Source organism: Bubalus kerabau, chromosome 17, assembly GCF_029407905.1.
Source record: "Bubalus kerabau isolate K-KA32 ecotype Philippines breed swamp buffalo chromosome 17, PCC_UOA_SB_1v2, whole genome shotgun sequence".
Taxonomy (NCBI): Eukaryota; Metazoa; Chordata; class Mammalia; order Artiodactyla; family Bovidae; genus Bubalus; species Bubalus kerabau.
Genome location: NC_073640.1, coordinates 46,014,891 through 46,027,895, shown reverse-complemented (window position 1 = coordinate 46,027,895; position 13,005 = coordinate 46,014,891). Strand labels below are relative to the sequence as shown.

The following is a 13,005-nucleotide window of genomic DNA, read 5'->3' as shown; positions in this document are numbered from 1 at the left end:
CTTGCTTGTAGATGGACCTGGGGGCTTCCCAGATTGCTCTACTGGTAAAGAACCTACCTGCCAATGCAGGAGATGTAAGAGATAGGGGTTTGATCCCTGGTTGAGAAGATTCCCTGGAGGAGGAAATGGCAACCCACTCCAGTATTCTTGCCTGGAGAATCCCATGAACAGAGGAGCCTGGTGGGCTACAGTCCATAGGGTTGCAAAGAGCCAGACATGACTGAAGCAACTTAGCACGAGTGTACGCAGGTCGACCTGGGAACTGGTATTTAAGAATGAAACTTGCCCAGGTGATCCTAATATGCAGCTGGGGCTGGGACCTTCCACTTCTCAAAGTTTAATGTGCACATGGATTACCTGGGCCCTTGCTCTAAAGTACAGGGTCTACAGGGGTGGGCGTTTCTAACAAGGTTCTGTGTTTCTAACTGGTCCCAGATGAGGCTGGTGTAGCTGATCCATGGATCACACAGGTAGTAGCACAAGGCTAGAATCTTCTCTGGCTCAGAACAGATAGCCCCTGCACCTCTGCTTAGACACATTTGGAAATGAGCTGCTCACTCCTTTTTGAAGGTTGCTGTTATCCAGGGGAGTTGGTGCAGATAGTTAGCTTTCCTAAGTTGAAAATCTGAATGCTACTAAGTGGTACAGGATCCTGGGCTTAAATCTTGTATATCTGTTATTCTTCTAGGTCTTTTTAATTCATTTTTTAATTGAAGGATAATTACATTACAGAACTTTGCTGTTTTCTGTCAAACTCTTCTAGGTCTTTTGAGAGGACAATAGTTAATAATTCATTCACTCACGCATTCATTTATCTGGGGAGCTAAGTTTCATAGTATTTCATGGGTGATCTTGGGGGAAGCCCCTCTGCCTTGGGAAGTTTGGAGAAGGGCACTGATGGCAGGAGTAGGTGGCCTTGGGAGTCACCCCTGGAAGGCATTAAAGGAATTAGCCAGGAGAGGAAGTGGCTAGGAGGTAGAAGGTTTTCTGTCTGTTGGCAGAGGTAGGGCCCCATGCCTGGTAGCAGGCAGTGGCTTGGTGTTCCCAAAGATCCTTGACAGAGGGTCTGTCACCTTCCTGAAAGCAGAGGTGGCTTTGACTGGGCACCAGCAAAACTGTGGTTTTCACCAGGCAGGTAAAATATGAGCAAGTGTCCATCAGCAGGTGGTGGCATGTGTCCCTGGAAAGCCTCAGTAGGAACCTCTCATGGGCTCCCGAGAGTGTCCTGGGCCCCCTCCTGCCTGAGAGTTCATTGCTAGTGTTGAGTGAAAATCTTAAGGAAATAAGAATTGGTATTTTCCTTTGTCAGTTTCAACCTGTAGCTACAGTCTTCAACCTGTAGCTACGCAGATTGACTTTGTCCCATCGTAGGACTTTCCCATTTCTACGTGGGTGGGGAAGCATCTGTGTTTGGACCTTTTGGACCCTTCAGGGAGGAGTGAAAGCAAAATATCTGGGGGTGGTTTGTTGCTGCAAAGAAGCAAGAAGAAAAATCACCTCCTTCTGTGCAGAGGGGCTGCCTCAAAATAGACCTGATCCGTGGGGTTGCAGAAAGTGGTGGGAAGGCACAAAGGCACAAAGAGACCATTTCCCTGCGGACTGGCTCTGAGGCAGACTGGCTCTGAGGGGGTCTGTCTCTGCTTTCGCTACTGTCAGAAGGTGCCCGACGGGCTAAGGGTGAAGGATTTGGTCAGGGAAGGAGGAAGTAAAATCTACCAAGCGTGGAAGTCCAAGAGAGTTTTCTGGATGTGTGTTTAATGAGATATCCTGAGCATGGCCCCTGTATTCTTGTCCTTGCCCACAAGCTTCCCTTGCCCTGTGATGCTTTTCTCCTTGTGTGTGTGTGCACGTGTGTGCTAAGTCACTTCAGTCGTGTCTGACTCTCTGTGACCCTATGGACCGTAGCCCTCCAGGCTCCTCTGTCCATGGGATTCTCCAGGCAAGTGGGTTGCCATGCCCTCCTCCAGGGCATCTTCCTGACCCAGGGTTCAAAACGGAGTCTCTTATGTCTCCTGCATTGGCTGGCGGGTTCTTTACCACTAGCGCCACCTGGGGAGCCTGCTTTTCTTCTCTATTGCTGCTAAATCCTCCCTCTTGGGAGGGGCCCTCTTCCATAATGCCTCCTGACCTCCTCCCCACTTTCTCCACTCCCTACACAAAGAAGCTGGCAGAGTCCATCTCTTCCATCCTGTACCTTCAAGGCTTCTTGTGAACTTGACACTGTTGTCAAGTTCATGCATCTTCCCAAGGCTGGAGCTCCTAGCCAGAGTCCCAGGGAGCCTGTCCCCTTTGTTAGGGTCATGTCTCAGGCTCTTGTATCCCTGATCCCCCAGTGCCCAACCTAGAGCCTGCATGTAACAGCATCACTGGATTTAATTGACAAGGTGGGCAAAATTAAAAGCAAATTTGTTTGTTGTTTAGTCACTAAGTCATGTCTGACTCTTTGCGACCCCATGGACTATAGCCCGCCAGGTTCCTCTGTCCATGGAAATCTCCAGGGAAGAATACTGGAGAGGGTTGCCATTTCCTTGTCCAGGTAACCTTCCCAACCCGGGGATCAAACCCGTGTCCTCCTGCATTGGCAGGCAGATTCTTTACCACTGAGCCAGCAGGGAGAGATCAAAGCAATGCTTCCTCTCACGGACATAAGTACCAGCCAGTGGCTCCAGGCTCAGGGAAAGACCCTGGATGAGATGAGTTCTTTCTTCTCCAGTTAATAGAAGAAAACTGAGCTGAATGTCCCTGCGTTGGCCGTAGGGATTTCAGGTCCCCTTCCTCAGCTCACCTCAGGTGGCCCTATTTACTTGAGACCCAGATGAAGGCCAGATTCAGGGCAGAGGCCTGCAGGGTGGGGTCAAGGGTTCATTTACAGAGCCCAGGGGGCCAACCATGGAATCAGAAGCAAATTTGGACCCAGTGGTAAGGTCCAAACTAAATAGAGGTAGTTCTGGATCAGCAGTTGAGTAGTCCTCAAGGCCTGTGGTCGAGTCAACAGGTTTTCTTCTTTAATCTTCCTAGACCAGCCAATGACCAGGTAAGCTGGGCAGAGTAGGATAGAATGTTTCTGACTCTAGACCGTATTCTGGCTTTGCTAACCCTGCCAAAACAATGTCATAGGAAAGACCTAAACCTGTCCCCCGACACTTGCCATGTAGCCCAGGGAGAGGCATACAGCAGGCCCTCAATAAATGCCAGCACACTCAACCTGCAAGAAAACATCATCCGTGTTTTACTTGGAGTGGGTCTGTATCACCTTAACTGGGCTTGCTGGCTTGCTGTTAAGGAAATTGCTTTTCTACCCAGTTGGAGCCTAAATCAAGCCTGTCCCCACTGACCCTCAGGCCAGAATCGACTAAGTTACCTTGTATGGGTCCAACTTTTGAAAGATTCAATTTTCCTAATTTCCCTCCAGGTCCTGCGCTGAGTCAGTGACTGATTAGCTCTCAAAGAGTCATGTGCTGGTTGTATTTATAGCACTAATTAATTAATACAGGTAAAGAGCCGGGAAGATAAAGTACTAGCAGAGTGCGGTGTCTTCAGATGACTATTAGCGCCCAGGCTGGGGACCTTTGAATGTGAACGTATGGGCAAAAAAGTGCCATCACAGGTGAACCTTTTAAAAAGCATCAGCTTGATTACGGAAGACATAAATTAACTGGAGGAAGTAGCGCTGTCAGTGACAGACTGTCGTCAGAATCCTCTCCCGTTCGGTTTCCATTTAAATCGACACATATGGCGAGGGGTTGTTGGAGGGTTTCAAGCATATACGTGCGCTCATTCTCCCGCAGGAATAGGATGCCTCAGTTCCACTGAACCTGGTGGGTGGTATGGTCTCCCAGCTCCCCTGTGTTTCCTGAACAACAGGAAAAGAAGTGATAAACTCTGCAAGGGTTAGGGAGCCCAGAGACAGGGGTGGGGGAGGGTTTCTTTCATTTTATTGCCGTCATCAGAGTACCTGAAGCCCTTCAAAAATGTCATATGGGCACAGATGCCCGGTAGCATCGAGGCCTGGCTTAGAGAACATGTGATTTGGGGAGGGCTTGAAGCAGCTGCCTGGGCTCTTCATGTTGTGGGAGAAGGCATGGAGAGAGGTTTGTGGCTTGCTGGGGTCCCCATGTCCAGGAGCCCCAAGAGAGCAGCGGCTACTTCCTGTTTTCTCTCTGCAGCCAGCTCAGAGCCACTTGGCAGTGGAGAGGAGGAGGCCTAGGATGGGCTGAGGAGCAGAAGGCCAGGTTTGGAGCAGCTTCCTGAGATCTGCTGAGTCACGAGTCTGTCCTGTTCTGCCCTGGTCTCCACTTGCGTGGAAATGCCCATCAATCCTAGCTGAAATTCTTCTCTGAAACGCTCCAGGAAGCTCAGAAAACAGCCCTGGGGACTACTTGGGAGGAGGCTAGGGCCTTTGGGGTTTTTGGGAAAGATCTTGCCCCAGCAAGTCTGCTTGGGCCTAGAAGCATCTCAGCAGGATCACCACCAGCCCAGGTTTAAGTTGAGAAAAGACCTCCTTCTGGGGGAGTGCAGCATTCTACAATATATATTGAGTGTTTATTTTTTAATTTTCAAAGCCCATGGTCTTCATTTATAGATGCTCTAGTTGTAAAAATAATTTACTGGGAAGTTTCTTTCTTCTTTTATCTCTTTGGATATTCTATATATAGGCTTTTGTGATGGCTCAGATGGTAATCTGCCTGTAATGCGGGAGACCTGGGTTCAATTCCTGGGTTGGGAAGATCCCCTGGAGAAGGGAATGGCTACCCACTCCAGTATATGTAAACACATATATAACTTGATTAAAAATTTTTTTTAGATTTAAGTATGGTGGATTTATAGCATTATATTGGTTTCGGGTATAGAGCACAGTGACTAATTTTTTATGGATTTTGCTTGATTTAAAGTTATTGCCTATATTCCCTGTGTTGTGCAATATGTACTGAAGTGCAGCATTCTAGATACAGGGCTGGGAGTGCAGAGCTCAGCTGCATATAAGCCCTTAGTGGGACGCTTTTGTGCAGTGAGCAACCAGCTCAGCTGTATGACGTGTCCTGTGTCTCAGATGGAGCTTCTTCACGACCACCCTGACAGAGGTGAAGAGGAGACACTACATCTAGAGTGGCCCTAGGAGAAGGCCACCCTAAGTTCCTAGACGCTTACTCTAGGATCAGCTGATGGCATCAGGTGGAGTCCAGTCGGTTATCCACTCTTGGGTATATCAAAAACAGCACACCTAGTCTGGAGCCCTGGGTGCAGTTGCAAATGAGAGGCTTGAGCAAGAAACCAGGCTGGCACTTTCTGGGCTGCTGCCGCTGCCACTTTCACTGCCTAGGCTGCTGTCCCCTTCCCTGCTGGCTCTCCTCCACTATGGGGGCTGCTGCTTCTGCTAGAGGAGGCTTCAAAGCTGGGTCAGTGGCTCTTCTCACCTTCTGCCTGTCACTTTTCTCCTAATGCGTGCTCAGTCGCTCAGTTGTGTCCAACTCTTTGTGATCCCATGGACTGTAGCCCACCAGGCTCCTCTGTTTATGGGAGTCTCCAGGCCTGACTACTGGAGTGTGTTGCCATTCTTTTCTCTAGGGGATCTTCCTGACCCAGGGGTCGAACTCATGTCTCTTGCATCTCCTGCATTGGTAGGAGGATTCCTTACCACTGAGCCACCTGGAAAGCCAGTTTTCTTCTAGAACTTCCTGTAGCAGAGCCTCGTTTGAAGTGGGTCAGTCAGCACAGGAGTGTGGAAACAGCAGTTTGTAGAGCTCTAGCCCCAGTGCCGGGGAGGTGAGCCAGAAGGGTGACTTTTGCCGAGAGACAGTATTCACTACGCTACCTATTCACGTAGGCCCATCTTGTTTTTCTTTGTGGCTTAAAATTTGAAAATAACAGAATTTAAAAAATATTTACTATACACCTACTCAGTGTTAGGCCTGTGCTAAGCCCTGGAGATGCAGTGATGAGGATTCCTGCTCAGATGGATCTCATGGCCTGGGGAGAAATAGTCAACATTGCGAGGGTGTTTCTGGCTAGGGACTGAACCCAGGATCTACATGGATCATCCTATTTAGTTCTGGCAACAACTTGATGAGTTTTCAAATGAAGTAACAGGGGTTCAGGGAGCTTGTCCAAGATCACATGCATTGAGAGGTTCACTGCCATCCTTTGTAAACTGATGTGAAGTCCTTGCTGTGTGGGTGTGGGCAGCCCTCTTGTTTGCCACCCTAAGGGAGGAGCCTTTGAAAGGCCTCTCTTGGACTCTTTTTTTGGCTGCACTATGCAGCTTGTGGGGTGTTAGATCCCCAGCTAGGGACTGAACGCAGGACCCTGGTGGTGAGAGTGCTGGGTCCGAACCACTGGCTTATCAGGGAATTCCACTGGACCTTTTTAAATGAGGCACCAACAGGCTGTGACCACAAGAGGTGTGGACCCAGTCATGGTGGTCCCTGCTGCTGCTCCACGTGTGGTACCCCTGATGGCCCACCAGTGCCCCACCTGTCCACACTGGCCTTTTCCTCCCAGACCTCCTAGAGGAGTTATTGGCACTCCTGTGTGCACATTGTGGGAGTGATGTAGTTGTTATTCCTAAAATTTCCACCCTGGAGCCTCTTGTCTTCCTGGTGGGTGCTGTAGAAGGCCCTCAGCTTATCCATCTTTGTGTCTCTTGAATCTGGCACAGAGTCCTGCACATAGCAAGCACTCAGAAAGACATTATTCATGTAAATCACCTGTATAAAAAGACCAGGCCATGCAATCCACATTTGGCAGTCTTCAAAAGTAAATTCAGCCAAAAGATTTGAAAGCAGGGACTTGAACAGATATTTATACACCTGTGTGCATAGCAGCATTATTGACAATAGCCCAAAGATGGAAGCAATCCAAGTGTCCATCAATGGATGAATGGATAAACAAAATGTGGTATAGATTTACAATTGGAATATTATTCAGCCTTAAGAGGGAAGGAAATTCTGACACAAGCTACAACATGGTTGAACCTATTGAAAGAAGCCAGTCACAAAAAGACAAGTACTGTATAATTCCATTTATTTGAGATACCTAGAGTAGGCAAATTCATAGAGACAGAAGGTGGAATGGTGGTTTCCAGAGGCTGAAGGAGAGGATGGTAGGGAGTTATTATTTAATGGGTACAGAGCTGTAATGTGGGAATATGAATACGTTCTAGAGGTAGATGATGGTGATGGTTGCCAAACAATGAATATATCGAATGCTGCTTAAGGGACATCTTTGATGGTCCAGTGGTGACTGATTTGCAGTGTTGTATGGCAGAAACCAACACAACATTGTAAAGCAATTATTCTCTAATTAAAATTAAATAAAAATTATTATTCTCCCTTTAAAAAACCAGCAAATCTGATTGCTAGAATTTTGTTAAGGATTTTTGCATCTATGTTCATCAGTGATATTGGCCTGTAGTTTTCTTTTTTTGTGGGATCTTTGTCAGGTTTTGGTATTAGGGTGATGGTGGCCTCATAGAATGAGTTTGGAAGTTTACCTTCCTCTGCAATTTTCTGGAAGAGTTTGAGCAGAATAGGTGTTACCTCTTCTCTAAATTTTTGGTAGAATTCACCTTAACAAAATTCTAGCAATCAGAATCCAACAACACATTAAAAAGATCATACACCATGACCAAGTGGGCTTTATCCCAGGGATGCAAGTATTCTTCAATATCCGCAAATCAATCAATGTAATACACCACATTAACAAATTGAAAAATAAAAACCATATGATTATCTCAATAGATGCAGAGAAAGCCTTTGACAAAATTCAACATCCATTTATGATAAAAACTCTCCAGAAAGCAGGAATAGAAGGAACATACCTCAACATAATCAAAGCTATATATGACAAACCCACAGCAAACATTATCCTCAATGGTGAAAAATTGAAAGCATTTCTTCTAAAGTCAGGAACAAGACAAGGGTGCCCACTTTCACCATTACTATTCAACATAGTTTTGGAAGTTTTGGCCACAGCAATCAGAGCAGAAAAAGAAATAAAAGGAATCCAAATTGGAAAAGAAGAAGTAAAACTCTCACTATTTGCAGATGACATGATCCTCTACATAGAAAACCCTAAAGACTCCACCAGAAAATTACTAGAACTAATCAATGACTATTGTAAAGTTGCAGGATATAAAATCAACACCCAGAAATCCCTTGCATTCCTATACACGAATAATGAGAAAACAGAAAAAGAAATTAAGGAAACAATTCCATTCACCATTGCAACAGAAAGAATAAAATACTTAGGAATATATCTACCTAAAGAAACTAAAGACCTATATATAGAAAACTGTAAAACACTGGTGAAAGAAATCAAAGAGGACAGTAATAGATGGAGAAATATACCATGTTCATGGATTGGAAGAATCAATATAGTGAAAATGAGTATACTACCCAAAGCAATTTATAGATTCAATGCAATCCCTATCAAGCTACCAACAGTATTCTTCACAGAGCTAGAACAAATAATTTCACAATTTGTATGGAAATACAAAAAACCTCGAATAGCCAAAGCGATCTTGAGAAAGAAGAATGGAACTGGAGGAATCAACCTACCTGACTTCAGGCTCTACTACAAAGCCACAGTCATCAAGACAGTATGGTACTGGCACAAAGACAGAAATATAGATCAATGGAACAAAATAGAAAGCCCAGAGATAAATCCACGCACCTATGGACACCTTATCTTTGACAAAGGAGGCAAGAATATACAATGGATTAAAGACAATCTCTTTAACAAGTGGTGCTGGGAAATCTGGTCAACCACTTGTAAAAGAATGAAACTAGAACACTTTCTAACACCATACACAAAAATAAACTCAAAATGGATTAAAGATCTAAACGTAAGACCAGAAACTATAAAACTCCTAGAGGAGAACATAGGCAAAACACTCTCTGACATACATCACAGCAGGATCCTCTATGACCCACCTCCCAGAATATTGGAAATAAAAGCAAAAATAAACAAATGGGACCTAATTAACCTTAAAAGCTTCTGCACATCAAAGGAAACTATTAGCAAGGTGAAAAGACAGCCTTCAGAATGGGAGAAGATAATAGCAAATGAAGCAACTGACAAACAACTAATCTCAAAAATATACAGGCAACTCCTACTGCTCAACTCCAGAAAAATAAATGACCCAATCAAAAAATGGGCCAAAGAACTAAATAGACATTTCTCCAAAGAAGACATACAGATGGCTAATAAACACATGAAAAGATGCTCAACATCACTCATTATCAGAGAAATGCAAATCAAAACCACTATGAGGTACCATTTCACACCAGTCAGAATGGCTGCGATCCAAAAGTCTACAAGTAATAAATGCTGGAGAGGGTGTGGAGAAAAGGGAACCCTCTTACACTGTTGGTGGGAATGCAAACTAGTACAGCCACTATGGAGAACAGTGTGGAGATTCCTTAAAAAACTGGAAATAGAACTGCCTTATGATCCAGCAATCCCACTGCTGGGCATACACACTGAGGAAACCAGAAGGGAAAGAGACACGTGTACCCCAATGTTCATCGCAGCACTGTTTATAATAGCCAGGACATGGAAGCAACCTAGATGTCCATCAGCAGATGAATGGATAAGCAAGCTGTGGTACATATACACAATGGAGTATTACTCAGCCATTAAAAAGAATACATTTGAATCAGTTCTAATGAGGTGGACGAAACTGGAGCCTATTATACAGAGTGAAGTAAGCCAGAAAGAAAAACACCAATACAGTATACTAATGCATATATATGGAATTTAGAAAGATGGTAACAATGACCCTGTGTACGAGACAGCAAAAGAGACACTGATGTATAGAACAGTCTTACGGACTCTGTGGGAGAGGGAGAGGGTGGGAAGATTTGGGAGAATGGCATTGAAACATGTAAACTATCATGTATGAAACGAGTTGCCAGTCCAGGTTCGATGCACGATACTGGATGCTTGGGGCTAGTGCTCTGGGATGACCCAGAGGGATGGTACGGGGAGGGAGGAGGGAGGGGGGTTCAGGATGGGGAACACATGTATACCTGGGGCAGATTCATTTTGATATTTGGCAAAACTAATACAATTTTGTAAAGTTTAAAAATAAAATAAAATTAAAAAAAAAAAAAGAGAGAAAAAACCCAGCAAATCAACAACTCCACTGCAAAAGAAAAAAATCAAAAAAACCCAACAAACAAACAAAAGAAGAATCTGCCTTCCAGTGCAGGGGTCACAGGTTGATCCCTGGTCTGGGACCTGAGATCCCGCACGCGTGGGGCAACTAAGCCTACATGCTGCAACTAAGATAAATAAAAATAATAAATAAATAAATATTAAAAATTAAAAAGACTGATATGTTGTAAAAAATGGTTAAAATGGTACATTTTACCATAAGAAAAAGGTAAACTCAGGGTTCTGTACTCGGGCATCCTGGTTTGTGATGGCTCCTGGCTCTTACAACCTGGGAATCCTGCTTAGGAAAGGGTGCTTAAGAGAGTGAGTCCAGCCCTGCCTCCGTAAAGACTATGAACTCCAAGGCTTATTTCTGGCTGTTGAACTAATGAACTCATAGCTACTTAGGCATTCATTTGAACCCCTAGAGAAGCACAGCATATTAAAAATCAGAGACATCACTTTGCTGACAAAGGTCTGTCTAGTCAAAGCTATGGTTTTTCCATTAGTCATGTATGGATGTGAGAGTTGGATCATAAAGAAAGCTGAGTGCTGTAGAATTGATGCTTTCAAACTGTGGTGCTGAAGAAGACTCTTGAGAGTGTTTTGGATAGCAGGGAGATCAAACCAGTCAATCCTGAAGGAAATCAACCCTCAATATTTATTGGAAGGACTGATGCTGAAGCTGATGGTCCAATACTTTGGCCACCTGATGTAAAGAACTGGCTCATTGGAAAAGACCCTGATGATGGGAAAGATTGAGGGCAGGAGGAGAAGGGGACGACAGAGGATGAGATGGTTGGATGGCCTCACCGACTCAATGGACGTGAGTTTGAGCAAACTGCGGGAAACAATGGAGGACCAAGAAGCCTGACATACCGCATTTCATGGGGTTGAAGAGATTTGGATACAACTTAGCCACTGAACAACAGAGAGACACACTGGTCCTGCTAAGGTAATGTCTTTGGAGGCAAAGTGAGCATTTTCCCTTGGAGAAGGAAATGGCAACCCACTCCAGTGTTCTTGCCTGGAGAATCCCAGGGACGGGGGAGCCTGGTGGGCTGCCGTCTATGGGGTCACAAAGAGTTGGACATAACTGAAGCGACTTAGCAGCAGCAGCAGCAGAGTGTTTTCCCAGAGATGTGAGGTACAAACAGTTTTTTGGGTTGTCTTTGCAGTGTGCCAGGGGACTATGCCCATCTGTACCCATCAGAATTCCTTGCTAACAGGTTCCTGGAACTAACTCTGGTGATTATCAGCACATTAGGAATTTCCTGGAAGGCTCCCAGACAGCTCCAGAGAGGAAGGGAAGGCTAGAGAACAAGCCTTAGCAAAGAGGTGGAAGTCAGGTGGCCCAAGATATCTGCATAGTGTAATAGCTTCTGCAGATCCAGGCCCTAGAGCTGGAGTGAAGAGCTCACTTCCTGCATCACTTCTTTGAGACTCGGGGCCTGGGTCAAGCAGCTGATTGACTGACCAGGAAATGGGTCACGTCTCGATTGCAAGGGCAGGACACTGGAGGGAAAGAGGAGCCTTGAAGAAAATTGGGGACCTGAAAGGAAGGGCTCTGGAGGCTCAGAAGCTGCAGTGGAAAACGTGCCCTTGAACAGGCACCCCTCCCTGCTAAGACCACGTGGGAACTGAGGCCCCCTGGGCCTTCCTTCATCACACCGCTGCTGTGGGCTCCAGAAGGGCCTAGGAACAGAAGCAGAAGGGGCCTCTTTTTGTCCACCCCGGGGCCTAGGTCAGGGTGAAGGCCCTGTCTTGTCTTGGACACATCTGCCCCAGATCCTCAGTCCCAGCCCTTAGGCTGTGGGAGGGCATGGGTGGGCACCGTTGTCTTGGCTGGTAGGGGGCCACCATGCCATCTTCCAGCTGTTGCCTCCTGGTCTGTTTTGGGTAGAATGTTTACTATTGCATTTAATTAAGACCCCATAAATCTCCAGGAGTAACAGAGCAGCAGTTTGGGGCCTTCTCGCATCTTTACAGACCCACTGGGGGTGGGAAAACCAGCTGCAAACCAGTGCATGACCTCGTTTGCCCTAGAAAAATATGAATCTTGGCGAACTTTTCCCTTCTTCCCAAACATGCAGTAAAATGTTTACTTCCACGTAGTCTTTTAAATGCACCACTGATGCACTCACTCCCCAAGTATATCAGCAGATTTAAAAGGTTCATAAAAATTCCCTTCATAGGGCTACAGTAAACTTTTGTGCAATTGTTCTTCTGTGAGATTAGTGGTTCACAGACCATCTTTTTAAGTTTGATCACTGATTTGTCTGAGAGCTAATTATCAGCAGACTGGGGAACGATGAAGTTTATTTATTGCCAAGCGGGTGAATCAACATAGCCCATTAAGCCTCCGGGGTCTGATATCTTGAGGACCTTATTCCTCTGTGGAGCATGAAATGCCATTCTCTCTCCCCCTCCTTGTGCCCTTGTCTCCAGCACGGAACTCGTCAACGGGCAGCTCTGGGTATCTCAATTTGGGGCCAGCTCGGCACTCCCGGGGCGCCTCGTGGGGCTTGTGGTCTGCGATGTCATCTGCAGACACATGTGCTGCCCAGAAGAAAGCACTTTACGAGATGCTTAAGCCCCAAAGCCTGACTGGCAGGGGCTTAACCACACAGACAGTGAATCGAATTCTGCTTGCAAGGCAGGAAGGTTGAAGACATCATTGGCCACGTGCAACCTCACCTGTGGGCGTGGAGTGTGGGGATGGTTGTGATTCAACCACATCAAGCACGCTGTCCCTCCAGGTCTGTTGCTTCTGTGTTGTCCTCTGCCAGGTCCTCTCTCCTGTAAGGTGTCCACTTGGCTAAATTCCTCACCAACTTCCAACCATGCTCA

General features: G+C 45.9%; 1 long non-coding RNA gene across 1 annotated transcript; it reads left to right on the top strand.

Annotated features, from left to right (window-relative positions):
- The first annotated feature begins 3,482 nt into the window (after positions 1-3,482).
- LOC129631558 (uncharacterized) lies at positions 3,483-4,481 on the top strand. The gene is made up of 2 exons (XR_008704079.1): positions 3,483-3,818; positions 4,167-4,481. It is a non-coding gene; the product is annotated as an uncharacterized LOC129631558 (long non-coding RNA).
- The last annotated feature ends 8,524 nt before the right edge of the window (positions 4,482-13,005 follow it).